This window comes from Passer domesticus, chromosome Z (assembly GCF_036417665.1).
Source record: "Passer domesticus isolate bPasDom1 chromosome Z, bPasDom1.hap1, whole genome shotgun sequence".
NCBI lineage: Eukaryota > Metazoa > Chordata > Aves > Passeriformes > Passeridae > Passer > Passer domesticus.
Window position 1 is genome coordinate 77,800,583 of NC_087512.1, and position 20,027 is coordinate 77,820,609.

The following is a 20,027-nucleotide window of genomic DNA, read 5'->3' on the forward strand; positions in this document are numbered from 1 at the left end:
GCGTTCACCTCTAAATTATATATTTTTTCAAGTTTAAAAGTATGTAATTTCACAGGGAACTCTCTCTGGGACTGATCCCGCTGTGAAGCCATTGCTCAATTTCTCCCAGCAGTGGTTCAGGTGCCTACAGCTCTCAAAGTGCTGAGCAGCCCCTGAGGAAGGCAGGGCTGGAGCTGAGCTGACAGCTGAGCCAGGATTTTGGCACGGGGCTCGGAGCCCTGGGACAGGGAGGGGTTTTGCCCCAGGGTTGCCAGTGCTTTCACAGCTCCTCTGTGTCAGGCTCCTGCTTAATCACAGCTCACTGTGCAGGGAATTCATCCTGTTGGCTTGGCCAGCACCAAGGAGTTAATTCAAAAGAGGTGGCATTGTCTCTTTCTGGCCATTTTTCCTGCTCTGATTGAAAAAAAAAAAGGTAAGAAACGAGGTTTGAACCCAACTTCAGCTCTAAGGGTGAGGTAAGAAGGCAGGGAAGAAAGTGAAAAGATTATTTGTTTTAGAGATGAGGATCTGTTTAACAACTACAAAAGAATATGCTTTCATGAGCAACAAAGAGTGAAGAAGGACTGGGAAGATGGTCAGGATAACTTATAAGAATATACAGTGAAAATAAATGCAGTCTAATAAATTCCAAAGCTGAATGGTGTTTGGAGTTGAAGGTTTAAAAAGCAAACACGAGTTTTTGTGGAAGATTTATAAGAAGAACTCACTTCAAGCCTAAAGAATAGTTGGAAGGAGAAAGATATTGTTGAGTCAAAGTGGGAGGGCCCAGCTCTGTTAGTTGTCCTGGAAAAAGTAATGGAGAGAGAAAGGAAGAAATTGGTTAAACAAGTCATTTGGTTCTAGCATATTTTTTTCCCCAAAAAAAGTTTTTTAGGACATTGAAGGAAAGGGGGAACTGCCAGGAAACAGGCAAGCTGGTGGAAGGACTACGCAAACAACATCATAAAACAGACTGTCTCCAGAAGACAGCTCCATGTATGAATTGCAGGTGTGCAGCTGAGCTAATGCAAAGCTATGAGTGGCAATGAACAGTGCAAAAGAGCATTTTTCTGTGCTCCCCAGCTCCAAACAAGCTTTGTCTGAATTATGCAGGGCTGGCTTTGTCAGTTTTCCTGTACTCCAGCTCCAGTTGCTACCTCCACCCCCAGGCAGGCTCAGCCACCTCGTTATTAATTACATTAGTCTGAGTGCTTGGAGATACCCAGGCAGGTCTGGGCTTCAGCAGGTTGAAATCTAAGAACTCTCCTTATTTTAGAGCGATGCCAGCTGCTCTTCCCTGACCACCAGCCCAGGTGGAGATCATCCAGCCCTTCCAGAAGGAAGCCTTCCCAAGCACAGTGCTGGCTTTTCGTGGTGATGGACACAAGGCTGCTGAGAGTGGTTACATGGCTCCTGGGACTGAGATAAAGTTACCCAGGAAAATCTAATCTTTAAGAATAGAATGAAGTTTGGATGTCAGCCTTTGATTAGAGCTGGCTGGTAATGCTCCATGAAGTTTTGGGGTTTTTTTTCCTGGGGACAAAATATGCAAGTGTGTGAGAACCTGTGTGTGTGTGTACTTGGAGGTTTGCACTCCAGTTTATTTTCCTTTTTTTTTCCCTATTAAAGCAAATATTATTTTGTCTCCAAATTAATTTTTTTCCCCCTCCATAAATTACTTTGTTCCCTCCCATAACCTAAATATATCTATAAGATGGAGAGGAACAAGGAAATTCTTTAAACCTGTTTTAAAATTCTCCATGAAAAATGACATTTTTTGTCCACTATCTCTGAAATACATCTACAGACACAGTCAAGTTTTCCAGCCACCTATGAATACTTTGGCATTGTCATGTCCCTACTCCCCTTGCCCTTCCTTTTCTTCTAACTTTCAGCTGTGTTTAGTAAGTTGGGTTCCCTTGCTCATACATCATACCTTCCAACCCTCTTATCTTTATCACTGTTCATTGTAGTCACTCTATTTTATTGAGTTCCTTTTTATATTGAGTTGCCCAAAACTGATCACAGTTTTCCAAGAGGGGCCTCACCAGGGCTATGTATGGAGGAATTATTACCTCTGTAGTCTTGCAAGTAATTCTGCTCCACATCCCAGTATGGTATTTGCCTCTTTGTGCTACAGTCTCTCACTGTGAGCTCATATTTAATCTGTCATCCACTATCACTCCCTAAATAAGTCCTGCAGCACTTCCCCTTCAGTAATAAAAACACAGAAAAATGTTTGAAGAAAAAAGTAAGTTATCCCCTTGGGTGGCTCTTTGAGCAAACCAGGGTTTTCAAACAGCTGGAGAGAGGTTGAAACACAGCCTCACACTCTGCTTCCACATACCTGGATTTCACTGCTCTAATGCCAAGAGTGAAAGCAAAGATGGCATTTCCTATTTGTACATGTTTTCTTAATATTTGCTGGTTGCAGCCCAGAGCATTGATAGAGTGGAGGAACACCATATCAACTTTTAGAGTTCATAGCTACCAGATCTCAGAAATCCTGCTTTAAGCAGTTTGCAAGGATGTGCTGTGAATGTTGCTTCAGCTACTTGATATTTTATGGAAATCAAGTGAATGCTGCTGCATATGTGAAAAACTGGGACATAACTTGAGTTGCAAATTTGACCCCTCTTGGTCTGGAGAGTTCTCCACTTTCCAGACTGGATACCTTTCTGGGACATGTTCAATTGAGCATTTTCTCAGAATTGTCTGTCTGTCTTTCTTTCTTACTGCTGAATTTATTTAGAAGAATATTGTTGATATTCAAAGTTGAAAAGCCTGAACATTGTTTAATTTTCTCCTTTTTTTTGGCCAGTGAGTTGTCCTTCCAGAATAAAAATCCTTTCCTTTTTAGTCCATCTGATAATTCAACATAATTAATCACTGTGAAAAATACCAGTGTGGATTTCTAAACATTATGTGGGGAAGTGTGGTGAGAACATATTTACCTTTTGAAGGCTACAGGAATTACAGTATATCAGATCACAGGGCATGGCATTTGTGGGTAGTCTGTTATTTTAGTGCTCAACCATTAAGATTTTCGTTATTTATTTTGAATCAACCTGAGACTGTCAAACCCCAGCAATACAGATTTTACCTTCTTGCCATGTTCCTAAGATCTCCCTACCAGTCTCTCTTTTGGTATCCCTGAAGAAAACCAAACATCACAATCTGCAGATGAACAGCTCTTGGAATTGCCTGAAGAGTGCAAGAACTGAATGATGCAGGAAGAAAAACCCCATAAATATTGCACAGCACCAGCATTTTTAAAGTGCTCCCTCATTCCTGATTGCAGCATAAGAGCACACATTCATAAGGCACGTCACCCTGAAATTGATGGGAACCTTTTTGTGGACTACACAATTTGTGTACTAAGCCTCCAGGTTCTTGAAGTGAACCCTTGCTGCTACAAAGAGCTCTTAAAATTACATTTAAATTGGAAATAGAAATCTCCTCAGCCCCGACATTGAAGCAGAGTTATTATTTCCCATGCCTGTCTTCTCTCACTCAGGAAGCCGCTGCAACATGAAACCTTCTTCTGATTGTTCCTCCTGCAAATGCCTCTCTCAACTGCCTGAACTGCACAATTTCCTTGTGAAAGGAGGGAAAAATACGGGAATTTAGGCAAGCAGAACAGTCCTTGTGTTCAGAGTGAAAACTCAAGGTCAAGAAGGGTCTAATTTTCCCAGCCACTGAAACGTGTTTACCTTCTTGCTTTGCCTTGGCACAGGAACAGGTGAAGTGCAACTCCCAGTTCAGTAAACTGTTGCAGAATAACCAAGGGCTAAAGGGAGTCCTCATGTGTGCTTTAGCATTCATGAGAAGATACACTCCCAGCAGTTTAGTCTTGCAGAACCAGTAAGAAGTGAGAACACACCATCATACACATTTGTACAGCTCTGGATATACAGTTTATTCTAAATCCAGAAACTCAAGAACATAAATCTGCTCATCCTAGGGGGATGACACAAAAGGGGGAACATGACTGTTGAATTTAAGTATAGCAGGGCGAGGGGGATAGTTGAGGCAGGAAATGTTTTAATGAAGAACTGAACTAAGACAGGAAGAAATTGCTACATGCTCACTGTAGAGATTTTCTTTTTCCTCTGGAAAATAGGTGAAGATGCTTAAGTACTTGAAGGAGGTTCTGGAGCAGCCTGCTGACCAGAAGTGTGCAAGAGAAAGGTCTGATTGACTTGAGTGCATTTCCAAGAGAGATTAGGAGGTGTTATTGCACACAGTCATTCACAAGTGCTCCAGGTGTGTTCCTCAGGGCATGCCCAATGGTTTAACTGCTCACCTTGAGCACTGAGCTTTTCCAGTCTGCACTGAGAAGAGGACTGGATAAATGAGAATCAGGATGCATGGGTGAATTGCCACAATTGTCCATCTGCTTCAATTCACTGGCTCTGAATACAAGGCTGTATAAAAGAATGAACAATTTATCTCCTAAGTTTTCAGTAAGATTTCCCCAGAAAGGCAACATGATTAGAGTTTCAGACTGACTCACAGTGCTATTGCTGAAACAAGAACCTTGTTTGGGTTCTGTTTTAAAAGGGAAAGGAGCCCTGGCATTAAGTCAGAAATATAAAATCTTGAGAGATGCTCTATAAAGGCAACAAGCCTGGCAAGAGGGCTGCTTGGCTTTCTTTCAGGTTCTCGAGTTCAAGTTAGCAGTTTCCTTACATGAATCAAAATGTCAGAATGGTCCCTAACTTTAAGTCTTAAAAGGAGAGGGATGATGTGAAGAACTCACACTCTTGTCAAGCAGGTACCAGGAGTCAGTTTTGTGCTCTCTTTCTTGATGGTGTTGGTTGTCATCTACAAAAGAAAAAAAAATCCAACAGTCACATTTTAGTGACAAAAAAAAACACAAGCAAGGAAGAGATGACTGAATGTGTTTAATGTTTCACAGTCAACACCACAGAGAGTTCTCTCCTTCTTCTGATTTGCAGGTCTTTCCACTCTGTCTGAACTTTGTTGTGTGGTTTTTTGTACTGAAAATTATGTTCCTCAGCCAAACTCATCTCAGGTGTCTGGAATGTTTTCTTGGTCACATCCAGAGCAGTGCAGGTGATTTGGAGCAAGAAAGGGTTGCTTTGATTTTTATTTTTTTTTTCCTTCATCAGATGACATACCAGGACTCAAAAACAGAGCAGCTGTGTTGGCTGGTGCTGCACTGCAGGCATCCAGTAATGTCTGCCAAAGGCTGCATTCCCTTGCAGAGGTCTGTGGCTCACCAGGACTGACCAGGGGATGAGGAGACATGGGCTTGTGCGCTTGAAACAGAGCTACTGTCAGGAACTGGACAATGTGAAAAGCTTTGTTCAGCCTCTGGTCACTTTTCTCACCACCATTCCTTTCCTAGTTTGGAGACAGTTTGGAGCATTTCCTTCTTTTGTTTATTTCACTTGGGAACAAATGGTTCATTTCCCTCTGTCCCAGCTGCTCTGAAAGGTTTTCTAGTTTCTCCAGAATGTATTATGCAATACTGCAGAGCAAGTCCTTTTTTCTTTTCAACTCCATGCCTTTACCATGTATTGTAATCTGTCTGCTCTGATTAGGTTCATCCTATAGAATCACTGCCAAAATCTGTTTTACGCAGCAATGTTTAGTCTTCAGCCTGGAAGCTATGTACAGTCCTTTTAAGATGTTCATACATCAATATCAGTCCTGACTAATCCCAAGAAGCTTTGGATGGCAGGAAGAAGAAAACCTTCAAGCTAGCTGTGCAAGTTGCAGGACAAACACTGTGATCTTTGCTCTGGCCAAAATTCCACAAGCATCAACAGAAGTTGGGTTTTAGAGCAGGGCTGCAAATCTGATACAGTCATGGAGGCCACTGCCTCAGCAAGGACTGAGCTCTGATTCTGTTAAAGAGCATCACTGCTGATTTTGGAAGGGATTCTGTGGGACCCCACAATTGCACTGAATACGTTAATGAGGCTAAAATAGATTTAACCCACCTAATGCTTGTTTGTGAGAAGACCAAAACATTCCAATGTTTTCTTGTGGTTTCCTTAAATGTAGGTGGATTCCACTGGTGGCCTCAGTGACAATTAGTAACCCATTATCCTGTTTAATTATTGTTTATATTGAAGGGGTGTGTGGAATCCAGGCAGTCTGGAGCAGTCCCGTGCAAACATGCAGTTCCAGAGATCCCTGAGCAGCCTTGGGGGGAAAAAAAATAAGAACACTGGGACCTTTACAAAACTGTGAGGGGTTTTTTTTACATCCTTATCAAGGCTTGGTTAAAATTTCAGCGTGGTGGAGAAACGGCAAACATTTTAAACATGAGAAGTGGCCATGGTTTTGTGGGTGGATGCAACTGTGGGGGCTCAGCTGTGGTGATGCCTTGTGATAAGAGAGGATGGGTAATCCTGCAGCCAAGGGCAGAGGGAAATAAGAAGCCACCTTTAGCATGGGAGCTGTGTTGGCTGAGGAGGCCACTTAGCAAATTCCTTACTTGAGCATTCAAGGGCACTCTCTCGCAACTTGATCCTCACTTTTCCAAGTGCAGGGAGGAGAAGAATGTTTCACTGTCCAGAAAGCACCCGGGCCTTAAGATAAATGAGGATTGAAACAAACGTTTCCATTCATATCAGGGGCCCCTCCTCGCTAGCGTCCTCACTGATCTGTAAAAACCTTCTTTGTAAGTGGTTTCTAAAGCATAATCTGTGCTTTTAATACCATTTGATTGAATAATTCCAATGCTAGGTTTGTTTTTTAAAGGTTTTGAGAAGTGTTACAAGTAGCAAAAGTTTTTAATAGAAACCTGAAGCCACTGGCTGAGGAAAATCTCCTCACAACTCTTCCTGTTGTGGAGAAAACTGGAGAAAAATCAAGTCCAAAACACTGAGGGTCATGTGAATAGCTACAGAGTGGAATTCAGGGACTTCGTTTCAGTAATTGCAGTGAAATTGTTCCCAGCAGAGGCAAGGAGCAGAGGAGGAATTTTAAAGGTCCAAGCAGGAAATAACAGACCTCTACCTGCTTTCCTAAATGCACTGAAGTAGTCCTGGGCACAGACCAAGCTCAAAGAGCAGTTTTCTTTTCAGAGCAGATTTCTCTTTTCCTTTCACCACCCAAAAGCCCACACCAGATACTGAGTGAGCTTTACAGCGAACTGTATTTGTTTTGTCTAAAGCCCAGGAGAAAACCAACATCTCTGAAATGGTAAAAGTAGGAAAAATGTTAAAGTGTGTGAAATGTATGTGTGTAAGGATAGTTTGTTCTTTTATTTTTTGGTTGTTTTTTTTGTTTTTTTTTTTTTTAAGAAGGGTGAAATCAGTTTAGTGAAAAGTCACATTCACTGTTTGGTGAAGTTGCAGACCAAGGTTACGTTGCAGGTACAAAGAATTTGGAAAACAACATGTAGGCTTGAAAAATGAACCATTCCTTCACATATATAACTTAGTATATCATCCTTGATCATAATTATAGACAGATTTGGATTGAATCTATTATTGAATGCATTGTCCTTAGAGATAATCAGGGACATGACCACTAGTGACACTGTGATGGAAAGGACTAAACAGTGCAGTTCATCATCTCAGCCCTTGAAATGGCTGAGATATGCAAAAGTGCAGATTTTATCCAAGAAGTATAAATAGTACAAAGAAAGGAAGAAAAAAAAAAGGCAAGCAGAGGAATCAGGTGGCTTCACAGACTGCTGTGTTTGAGGAGCAATTTGACAGAGACAGAGCAAGATGATGATAACTTGAAAAAGTATAATTTGTCATGATTACCTCTTTTTTTTCCCCTTCCTCTCAAAGCAGTACAGTTTGCAGTTTGCACCCATTGCAATTTATACCTGGGTAAAAAGATGGCTTGGGTAAAAGACAGTTTACTTGGGAGCATACTTGGGTAAAAGATAGCTTAGCAAAGTAAAGTATAATTTAATCCCTTCACTTACCTGGGCCTGCACAAAGTATTTTGGATGCCTTGAAACCTCAGTTAATGAAGCCCCTTGCCAGAGTCCATTAAAAGCCTTGTGGGTGGGATTTGTTTCTTGAAGGACACCAAATAGCAGGGAGGGATGATTTCTGGGTGCAGTGTGATTCAGATAATGCCATACTTCCTCATCCTGAGGCGAATACCTCACGTGCACATCCTTTCTGCACTTTCATTAGTCAGCCCTTTGCACCTCTGTAATTTCTCCACGTGCAAACCCCACGTATTCTGTAAGTAATAAGGACAGCTGATTATGTTGCCTTTGGCTACAAATGATTTAACTTTTCGGGCTTTTCTATCCAAAGGTAATGGCACTGATGCAATTGTCAGTGTATATGAAGATGCATCTGTGAAAGAGGCCAGAGAAAATAGGGAGTTTATAACACTGGGATCCTGGGCAGCCTAACTATCAGCTGGGGATATGGCAATTGCCTGTTACTCTGCATTACACTATGAAGGGGACAGAAAAAGATCCTCAAAGGACAATGGGTGATTAAAATGAGCATTTTGTTTCCTCTTTAAATTTAATTCTCTTCCTCTGAATTTGTGAGGGCAGCATGCACTATCTGGCTCCAGCAGAGTTATACACTGGAGATGCCATGCCATATTTTTAAACCTTTGAACCATGTTATATTGTTTAAAATGTTTCAGGAGACATAATATGCTGTTTAAAAGGCTGCAGCATGTGCAACACATTGAAAACCCTCTGATCTGTAGAGTTACCTTTCCTGCTTGTCATTCCAGGCTCCTTCCCTTTTACTTGCTCTCCATGCTTTGCTTGTTCTGCTTCTGTACCTCTTCCACTAGCATGATTAGTTTTGGCACCAGCAGCCATCCAAATGCATGATAGACTTTTAAAATAAATACCTGAAGTGTCCTGTTTCCTCCTTCCTTCGTGCCTACACAAAGCAGTGAGCCTTCCATGCCTAGAAGGCTTCTTTGTACCAGCTCTGTGAACAGACTCCCTGCAGGGAAAAAAAAAAAAAAGTGGGGAAATTTCAGACCCCGTGTCCTGACATTCTGTGGCAACTTGTGTTTTGCTTGAGCACTGGGTTTTTCCTTGGGAGCTCACTGTGAATGTCCTCAGTGAAGCTCTGTAACGCAGATGTGGGCAGCTGAAGCATCTCCAAAGGGCTGGCTCAGAGCTGGAGCAATGCCTTCATCTAATTGAGAGCCGCCTGGAGGCTGTGAAACAGCTCTCTTTTTTGTCTTTATCCTTCCCACGTATTTGTCTTGCACTCCAAGGCTCAGGCTCCACAGAGGTATTTGAGCTCCTCGCTCGTTGATATCAGTGGGAGCCCTGACAGGAAATAGATATCAAACATCTGTACAAGATCCAGGCCTGAGATTTTGAACTGTCTCATTTACCACGTGTTGATGATGACAGGATTGAAAAGGGACTACTGTGAAGAAATGTTTTGGTGGCCTGAAATTGCTGAGATTTTGCTCTGAAGGCTTAAAAATAGTAGAGATGATCCTGCTATACAGGGTGATGTACAATGGCCATCCCAGAACTCTCTGCTGAGGTGTGCTGGCTGGCTGGACTGCCATGGAGAAAATTATTTTCCAAGTCCTGCAGTTGCACATTGGGCTCCTCTGGGGCTGGGGTTCTAAATCCTTCACTCTTGCCTGTGAGAATTTGCCAAGGGTCTTGATTTTTAGCAGCACATGGTCATCTTCCTGATGGTGAGCCACTGATTGTGGGTAAAGTGTTTGTTATTGTGTGCATGCTCACATAATTTCTTTCTTTTTCACTTGTTGTCCATCTCCTCTATTCTTCTCCCTTGGTTCAGTCTCCTTTTTTCCTTTGTTCCTTCCTTACTGAGGAAAAGAAAGCAATGGACCTTTTCCCTCACTTGCTTATGAATTCATTCTCATATCACCCAGTTAAACATCTCATTAAACAAGGCACTCTCAGGAAGGGGTTATTGACAGTAACCTCTCCATGTTAGACTTCTGATTCATGTTTGAAATTAGTTCCAGAACAACAGAGAGAAGCTTCTGGCCTTGAACTATGATGTCCTTTGTGCTGAAAGCGAGTTTTTTATTTGCACAGTCTTTTTAACCTTGTGCTAACTCATGGCCCAATTCCCCAGTCCTCCACAGCTGATGCAATCACTTATTCTTAAACAGAGCTAGGAAGGTGCTGGAGTAATGTCCCATGAGGCTGTGCTTCCTTACACTGGTGAAAAGGCCAGGCACTAAGCCTGTTTTTGTTTGTTTTGAACCCATCTATAGCCCCATCAGTGCCCGTGAGCCCCACTTCTGTAAAAGACTTTGCCTTGAGCTCATGGGCTCCCTTGCAAATACAATGACCTCCTTGTCTCTGCAAACCTTAGCTCAAGAACTGCAGCAAGCAGCAGAAAAAGGGCCTTCAGCTGCTGCTTGTTCACATCCTGAGGGCTTCAGCTGGGAGGAGGAGCCTCAGGCACCCTTCAAGCAGGTGAATATTTGCAGGGTTACCTTGACAAGCACAAACGGGGCCCCCAGACTAATGAAAGCTGTGTGTGCTTTGCTGCCTTTTTCTATTTTAGACAGTCCTCACTGGTTCAAGGAGCTTGAGGTTTTGGTGTTTCCAGCAAGGCATGAGGTGGCAAGGCATAGCCCCACGGTTCCCTTCAGCTTGACTGCAAGGATTTACCACTCTTAAGTGGTAAAACTCAACACTTTTGAGTTTTCTCCATGGTTCAGTCTTGTGGGTAACAACCACAACCTGAACCTGATCCTTACTCTTCCTCCAGAGAGGGATGTCACTAGCTGTTAAGACTGATTGCATTTATGCAGGGCCACTGGAGTAAAATCCCATCAGCTTTTGGGCTGAAGGGGGTGAAATAGTCACACACAAAAATCTGTAGCCAAATGAGAAAAGCTACTGTTCAAATTTCAGGCGTTCTCACTGCTAGATATGGCAACAATTGCTCATCTGGGGTCGATCAAGGTGGGTTTTGCAAACCCACAGGGCCACCTGCAGCCCTAGCTTAGGATTCAGGTTTGTCTGTGCTTAGGAGAATATGTCCCAGTGTTAAAGTGAAATGCAAAACCATTTGGTCTCTCTGGCCAGCACTGCCCCAGGTTTCATCTGGAGAAGTCTGGATCTGGAGCACCTCTGTCAGCCACCCAGATCTGGGGTTAACCTGGTGTGTTTATCTGTTATTTGTATGAAAGCTGGTCAAAATGCTAATTGAGATCACCATTCTACTAAAACTAACATAGCAGGTGCTGTACGAACAGGGTAATAAATGCTCTGTCTTGAAGAACTTATGATCTGGAAGTGCAGGGAAGAGACTGGGTGGGAAAGGGAAAAAATGAAAGGAAAATATCTTGGAAGCTGCTAATGGAAAGAGCTGCAGAGTTAAGTGTTGCCATACAAATTGATTTCAGTGGGATGGAAACTCTGCTCTGCCTGGTTATGTGTGATCTATCCAGACAAGGAAGGCTTCTTCCACACATCTCCTGCAGCCCAGCCTTTGACAATATCACTTCATTCTTTCATCAGGTACTGGAGGAATGCAACTCATGCTAAATGTGCAAATAAAGGGGGGAAGGAGAAATTGCCTTCTGCTATGGAATGCCGTCTGGCATGCTGACTCCTGTGCACACACACACACAGACACACACACATTCATTTATGGACACACAGAGAGACCCAGAAGGAGGTGAGAAGGGAAAGTTTTCCAGCCTCACAAAGGGAGAGACTGAATTCTCCGAGCGAGCAGCAAAGATTTGGAGGAGAATCCAACTGCAGCTTGTGTTTCATATTTGCGTTGGATGCTCAGGTTTCCAAATTAAATCTGCAAGTTAGACGGGAGTCCATGTTGTCTGCTGATCATCTGTTTAGGGGGAGAAGGAGAACAGAAATGACAGAAGAAAAATACTTGCAAACAACAACAGTAATTAAAATCAAGCGTTTGAGTGCTGCCACCCCTCCCCCCAGCCAGATTTGTCTAGGGAGAAGATAAATAACTTCAACTGCAGGCTCCATGCTTGCTCAAGATCTGAAATATTTAAACCAGGTCCCAAAAGCCCATACACATTTTTAATCAAAACCTGCTCTTTTTGGTTCCTTTTTCTGCATAAATACTCTGACTTGATAGAACACCAAAACCTCATTAAGTTATGATCAGTACAATACAAAAGTTGAAAATGATCAATGCCATTTAAACTGCTGCAACTAACATACTGTGTTAGACATTTCTCAGGTTCAAGGTTACACATGGCATCATAAGTTCACCTCCTCCCCCACTTCCAGTGCTAAACAGGGCTGGAGTCTTGCCAGAACAAAAGAATCTGCAGTCGGTTCCTTCAAGATTGAAAAATAAAGTTGGGGGTTTTTTTCCCCCTGCAGGGGGAAAAAAAAACCCACAAAAAAACCAAACTCAACAAAAAACACACACAAAAAACTCTGAAGAAAAGCAGACAGCTGCTAACTAGTTGTCTAGCTGTCTATTTGTGGACATTTTCTTTCATCTTGTCATACCTTTTGTGCTGTTTGAAATGTTTGGAGCTTAGACTTGAAGAACACTCAGTGGATTCCAGACTTGTATTAAAAGAAAGGAAAAGAAAGGCAGAAGAGTTCTGACAACAGATGTGTGTGTTTGTGTGTTGGGGCCACATCATTCCAAGCATCAGCTAGAGCATTGATTTTATTTTCGTCTGACTGAAGGAAATTTTTCAGACAAGGAAATATACAGTAACAATGCAATTTGTAGAAAAACACATGCATCTAGAATGCAAGTGAGAGGGATATGTTGTGAGACCTCTGCAGAACAAGCAGAGACCATTTGGCCAATCATATCTGCTGCTTTTTCTGTTTTGCTGAACTGTTTCCATATGATGAGTAAAATCATCTATTTCTAGACAGTTTCCCCCTGCTTTGCCATTTTAGCTGCTGGAAAGAAGCAAGGCAGAAGTCTAATTAATGTCAGTGATCTTCAGTGAGCCTCAGATCAGACTGTGGTGTATTTAAATCTGCTGATTTTTGTTGCCTTCTGCTATGCAGACAGTGAGTGAAGAAGGGGACTGGCTCCTATTCTGGCTTCCAGATAGTTCTGTGGAGCTTCTAATTTCCCCAAACTCACCCCTTCCTCCAGCATAATGAAGAAAGCAAAACCAGCTGACAAGCAAGCAGAAGCAAAAAAAGGAAGAGAGGAAACCACTGAAATGCTTCTCCTGTGGTGAGGAACCCTTCTCATCCCGTCCTTTTCCAACTGCCCTTCTTGGCACCCTGATGGTGAAGAGCTGTCTTCACACCTCCCCTCTTCTCAGGAGGAGCGGGGCTTTGTGGCTGTCAGCAAGTCCAAGGCAGAAGTCTCCCAGAAGGGGAGCTTACTTGAAGGGACCAGACAATTCCTAACCCAATCCCATCAGTGTCTGTGACATTAGTGTTAGGCAGGGAATGGCATTCCCTTCCCTCTCCGTGCCAAGAGGCAGCTGAAGCAGAAAATTCCAGGTGCTTTGAGGCTGCCTGCACATCCTGTGACCCATCTGACCATGTTTCTTAACCAGGGAGAAGGGGCTGAGTGGAAAGGCAGCATCATCACCATTAGCTGTGACCTTGCTGCTTCTCTGGTGATGATGATGGTGGTGTTTGGAGCCAGGGTGCCCCTGGTGGTTCATCATTCCTTGGGGAAGGATTGTCCAAGAGGAAGTTCACATGGGCTGCTCCACAGCCTTTTTGTGCTTCTTCTTGCATTCACTGAAGAACCAAAGCTGTGAGGACAGGAAAATTAATTACGCTGGTGTCCAGCACCCAAGAAGCCTGTCTGCTTGGATCTCAGGTAATTCTTCTTGGTCATACAACAGACCAAAGCGAGGGTGTGGTGTCTTCATTTTAAACAGCTTCTGCCACAGAGTTCTCTCTCTTTAGGCAGAAGAAAGTGCTCAAAACTCACAAACTTCCTGAAGCAATCCCATGATTTCTCTGGTGTTCCTCCACTTTGGCTCTGGAGTCACTGTGCCTGGCATGGCCATGGAGTGATGGACAGAGATCCTCTTGTCTGTGCTGTGCTCCAACCACCAGTACCAGAGGATGTCCATGAGCTTCTGAGACTAAAGTGACTGAGAGAACTCACAGCTTGAAACCTTAGGTGAGAGAGAAGAGCTCTATACAAGAGGATGGATTTTTCTCCTGACAGCAGATGTCTTTTTAGGAAATCCTTGGTTAGACCCTGGATGATCAAGAGGTGGAAGGAGATGGGATATTTACATATAAAAAGGAACTCTACTTTTGGGATCAATTAGACTATTCAGGGTTCACACTATACCCCCTTTTTTTCCCAGACTTTATGCAGCCCTTGCTAGGATTAAGCCTCCATCCAGTAGATTATCTTTACATAGAGGCTGGATCTAGTGTTACACGCTCTTTATTATCTCTTCTTTGAGATTGTGCAGGCTCTCCCCTTGAAGTTCTTAACCCTTAAAGCACTTTATCTAGTATTTATTGTTTCTTCTCCACAGGCATCTGAGATGGCAGCACTGGCATACAGACCCCACCTGTCCTCGTTCTCCACAAGAGCATCATCTCTCCTCCCCCAGCCTTTTCTGTACACGGGGGGCTTACACCAGCATCAGGCCCTGTTTCCTAATCCTTTTCATCCCCAAGAAGTGTGCACCATTCCGGCTTGACTCGGGTGGGCTGCAGAGTTCCTGTCAAATGTAAACGTGTCCCAGCTGCTGGGATTTTGATGCATTTGTTTGGAGGGATGTAAAAAAGGCTGTCAGTGGCTCGGGTGATGAAAAGGTCAGGACTGGCCATCTGAGGAAAGTGGAGATAAGAGGAACATGGGGTAGAGGGTTACAAAGTAGTGACTGGCTTAAAGTTTTCTGCACCAATGGTGCATCTACTGAGCCTTACAGGGTGTTTGAAAGAATGTTTGGAAGTTCCTGGGTGCAATCTTATGTTTTCTCCTAAAATGACAAATTCTGGAGAAAGCAAGAGCGCACATGGCATCCTGGGCCTGATTTCTCTGTGCACAGGCTCCAAGAGGAAGCTGGCACAGTTTGCTGCACCACTGAGTCATCCTTTATTAGCCAGAGTGGCTGATTCTAGTCATGCCATTCCTCCTGTGCTGCCTTCTCTATCTTGATGAGACCACTGCTGACCCACTTGTGAGAAGAAGATGAGATTTACTGAGCAGCAGTATCTAGACTTTGGTGACATTTCCTTCTCACTGTTCCCATAATGGAGCAGAGGAATATTTCTCCTTGCCAGGCTCTTGCTCAGCAAAATGTCAAACTTTTCTGAGTTGTTTTATTAATAATTTTTTATTAGCTTCTGGCTGTGGACATTGGCATCTGATCCAGTGCTATCATATTGACTTCCATCTATTTCAGCAGAAGAAAGTGATCAAAAATAACATCTTGCTGTGATCTCCAAACTGTCTTGCACCCTCAGCTCGTAAATGTCCCAGGCAGAATTTCCCTGGTCTCATCACCAGATGACATCCCTAGCTGGTGTCAGCTAATGCATGCTCACTACTCCAGTCTATTTGTGCCATGTCTTTGCTCCCTAACCAGGCATGACAGAGCTGAAATCAACATAACTTCTATTGATTTTAATGGTTCACCCCTGAGAAGGATGGGGTGGCCTTCTTAGCTATCAGCTCCTTGGATGTCTACTGGCCAGCAAATGACACATATACTCTCTTTCTCCCTGCACTAGATATGCTTTTCCAGCAGTCATGCTGCCCCAGACTGAACAGGAATAATCACAGCTCCTCCTGCACTGACAGTGGCCACTTATGTGAAAAATGCAGAACTGAACAGGCTACGGCTAAATGTGCTGGAAATATGAAGAGGAGAATGATCTTTGGCTGTGCATCAAAGAGCATTAAGGCATTCTGAAGCAGATTCCTCTTGCTTTCTGTGTTTAATTCAGAAGGGATTTTCTAGCCACAGAATCAAGCTCTTCACTGCATGATTTCTTTCCTGCAGGAGCTGTGAAATCGTGGGTTCTGTGCAGGACACAAAAAAGCCATAAAGGGGTCTAGGGGTGTGTAGGAGTTTCTGTGGAGATGACAGCAGACCTTCCTGCTGTTCCAAATCTGCAATGCTGTTGGACCTGAGAGGCATCATTCCTAGTGAATTCCAACAGGGGAGACTTGATCTCCATTTCTAGATATTCACATTGCCTGTTCTTAGTCAGCTCATACTTTTCTAAATATTTTTCCTCTTGATCTCTTAAAATAGTTTCCCAGGCTGTCTCTACTGCTGATGTTAACATGCTCCAGTCTGTGTTCCTTTTTTATTATGTCTCTTTGTCTCCTCTTTCTTTTTTTCTTTTTAAACAAAAACCACATAACTGCCTTATATAATTCACTTTTGAGTTCATAAGCCATTTCTCCTAAACACAGCCTTGATGTGGAAACATGCAAGGATGCTTCTCTGGATTGCACTGTTTTTAGTTTGTTCGCTTGGTTGGTTTTTCTGTTTTGGTTTGTTGGAGGGGTTTTTTTTTTTTTTTTGGTGTTTGTTGTTTTGGTTTTTTTTTTTTTTTTGGTTTTTTGTGGTTCTTTAAAAAAATAAATTTTTTTTTTTATTATTATGTTTTTGTTTAATTGTTTTTAAATTCTGGATGTATTATGTCACCTAAACCTGTGGTTTTAATTCACTAACAATTCAGTACTCCTTCTGCATGCTTCCTGATACCTTGCCTCACTTTTCCAAAATTACAATTTCAGCTGCAATGCAGCATGGTATCCTTGGTATGGACTAGAAAAACCATATTTAGTCTCAAAATAATCAGCATTTACAAATAATTACACAATCAATTACGCATTGTTTTGTTGTAAAACACTCATTCTGTAGCAATGATCAAAGTATTTAATGTGGTTGTTCCCTTCTTATTTATGCTTATTTGTACATATTTTATTTGCCTGCTAAGACCTGCAATTTTTGGTTTTGATGTTACAAGTTGTTGGATATTTCTTGCTTTCAAGTCTCAGTGTTTGCCCCACATCACTGAGTGCTTATTATATCTAACACTTCCTTTTCTAGATCTGTTTACACCTATAAATATGCCTAGTTTATAATTTGATATTGTCCCCCATTCCTTTGCCAAAGCTTGTCTGGCTTTTATCTCGCGTTTTAAACTAGTAAATATGAGTATTCATGAAAGATGAGGAACATAACAAACTTGTCTCTAGTTATGCAATCAAGTATAAGTGTGGCTGCCTTTAAACAGAATGTGTCAATTCTGTGATCTCTGTGATTTCCTTTAATAGGCCTGTTGTAAGTTGTCTCCCGTTACAGTGCAATACACATTAGGTGTATTCTTAGTAATAAGACCACTGTTCATGAATATACACGAGCAGTTATTTAGCACAGGTGGGAAATGACAGCTCTGGCTGGATCCTAGGCAGGATTAAATTGATAGACCTCCCTGGACAAGCTGGTTTAGCTGCAGTGGGAAGCATTGTCCCAAATGTACTAATAACACAATGGTTGGTGTCACCCCTGGCACTGACCTGGCTATACATGGGTATAAAGTAGCATGTGCATTTGAGACAATGCCTTTTCTTGCCTTCTGATTTGTCTCCTAGCTGTCCTACAGTGTTCCTTGGTGTTTTTTTGGATCCTGACACTCCCCTCTGGTTCAGTTTCATTGGGTGATCCCTCCCTGCATGTCTCCAAGTGGAGCCCTCTGTTTAATTGGCATCCTTGCTGCCACACATTGGAAGTGGCAGTGCTGGTTATACCCTGCCGTGTGACACTTTTGGGGGGTGGTGGCAGTGCCCAGCTTGCTGGCAGCCTCATGAGCACTGAGCCACACCTTCCTGCAGGTGCTTCTATCACCTCATCCCACACAAATTCATGCCCAGTGGATCATGCCTTTAGAGCTGAGTGGAAAAAAATGTGACATTGCTGCCGTTTTCACCTGTTTGACTTTTCTTTTTGAGCATGCAAGTAAACACATAGAGGATGGGATTAATGTTGATTGCTAACACACATGAAACCTAAATTGAGTTCATGGAAATGAATGAATTTGATTCTGTTGGCTTTCACAGGGGCTTAGGTCAGGCTGGAAGGATACCTGGAACACCAACACAGCACAACATCTTTGAAGTGTTTGCTAAAGCACTGAAATATTGTCATCTTGTAGAAAGTTTAATTTTAATTATTTTTTTTTTCATTTTGCCTTGTAATCATCTCTTCTGGGCTAGTAAATGGAAAAATAGCAGCATGCAGTCACAGCAGGTATTCTCTGAAACAAACACTCACACACACATATCAGAGTGTATTTGTGTATTTTTTGTTTGTGTTTTGTTGACAGAGCCTGCTCACTCTATGCCTCACGTTAGTCATATTCTGTCATGTGTCTGAGCTCAAATTCCTCACTCAATAATTTAGACTGAGGCAGCATCACCTGGAAATTCCAGGTCCCTCCAGTGGTATCAAGCCAGAAGATGAAGGATATATCCCTGCTCCATATATGCATTGCAGTATTGAAACATGCCAAGGAGAAAATAGGTGAGCAAGTATGGAGTGAGCAGACTGGGGATGCTTTAGGTTGGATCTGCATGAAACAAGGAGAAAACTACTCTTCATCAAGAGGGTGGTTTATGATCCCTTTGTCTTGCTCCTGCCTGAGGATGAAGGTTATAAAACTCATCTGAAGCAGCTCCCTCTGACCATGAAGATCAGGTGAAGTGATTTCTCTCTCTCCTGCCAGAAGGAACCAGAATGACCCTTAGGTGACCCTTAGGTCTTTCTTCCTTCCTCTCCTCCATTTTGCAAGTTTTAATATTAAAATCTGGAAAAATGCTCTTGTAATAAATAACAGTGAGGGATGACAATATTTAAATTGTTTCAGGACACACATTCTATCCCTCTGTCATCAACATCACTGTTTGAAAGCGTGTTTTCATCTGCTCTGTTTTCATCTGTGATGAATTTAAAAAAGGGATCTGCTAAGTGCATATCTGGACAGAGGAAATCCCACCCTAAAATTCACTGGATTAGTGTCAGATCCAGAGCCCACTGGAAAATGTGGGAGATCTCCTGGTGAGTTTGGTGGGCCTTCAGCTCAAGGTCTAAATGTCCAATTCTGCGAATAATGCCTGTGATTATTTGTGTACCTCTCATCACTGATCAAAATCTCTGCCCCTTGCTGTTGAGTCAGGAGGAGCCATGCAGCAATTTGAAGGACTTATCTGGCAGGAGAGTAGCCTTGCTGTAAAATCTGTATGTCTTGCTGTCTGCAGTTCTCAAATCAGTCTCGAGTGACCACATGGAGTAAATGTACAAAAAGTCTCATCAGACTTCAATTTTCTGTTCAGTGTTTACTACAGACCTTTAAACAATTTTTTTTTTCTTTCCCATAAGCCTCTTGTGTGGCTGCAATGTGAAGGGAACAGAACTGGAGGCCTTTCTCCCTCTTGTCTGCAATTATTTGTAATATTTTGCATCTTAATTTGCAGCAATGGATAGCAGACAAAGAGCCAACCCTGCTTCATCTGATGAGAGCTTTGACCTGTTTTTCTTGGGTGTAAACAGCTATAGCCCGCTGAAAGCCAAGGGCAGTCAGACCCCATTGCAAATTATTCCTAAATTCACCATTGGATGCTCTTTTGGAAAAATCCATTTTACACTGCTTGCCTCTAGTTTTGAATGCTTACATCGTACTGTGTATAATTTGAAAACTATTTTCAGTGGTCATGATTTTTTCCCTGGAGTGTCTTCCCAGGTAATCAAATGTTAGTGTTTTTTGTATTTCAGACATGCTAGCCTTTATTTTATTAAGTGCTTTGCATTCCTAACATGATGCTCATCTTCACTGATTCGGTGCTTAGAATCATAGAATACAATGATAAAGCAATTTGAGCTGGAATTCAGTAATTTAAGATCATTGAGTCCAACCATTAACCCAGCACTGCCAAGCCCACCACTAAACCTTGTCTCTTTGTGCCACTTCTATGTGTCTTTTAAATGCCTCAAGGGACAGTGATTCAAATACTTCCCCGGGCAGCGTGTTCCAGTGCTTGACAACCCTTCCAGTGAATAAATTTTTCCTGGTATTCAAACTAAACCTCCTCTGGTACAACTTGAGGCTGTTTCCTCTCCTCCTGTCCCTTATTACTTGGAAGCAGAGC

At 42.5% G+C, this 20,027-nt stretch overlaps 1 long non-coding RNA gene across 5 annotated transcripts; it reads right to left on the reverse strand.

The window, feature by feature from the left end:
• Positions 1-3,971: 3,971 nt before the first annotated feature.
• Positions 3,972-14,969, reverse strand: LOC135291089 (uncharacterized). Of its 5 annotated transcripts, none has more exons than XR_010353957.1 (5): positions 8,806-14,969; positions 7,901-8,166; positions 7,734-7,798; positions 4,742-4,806; positions 3,972-4,406 (listed from the first exon to the last, which is right to left on the reverse strand). It is a non-coding gene; the product is annotated as an uncharacterized LOC135291089 (long non-coding RNA). The 5 variants fall into 5 exon arrangements; XR_010353955.1 differs by having other exon boundaries at positions 8,662-14,969; XR_010353954.1 differs by having other exon boundaries at positions 7,901-14,969.
• Between the last annotated feature and the right edge of the window lie 5,058 nt (positions 14,970-20,027).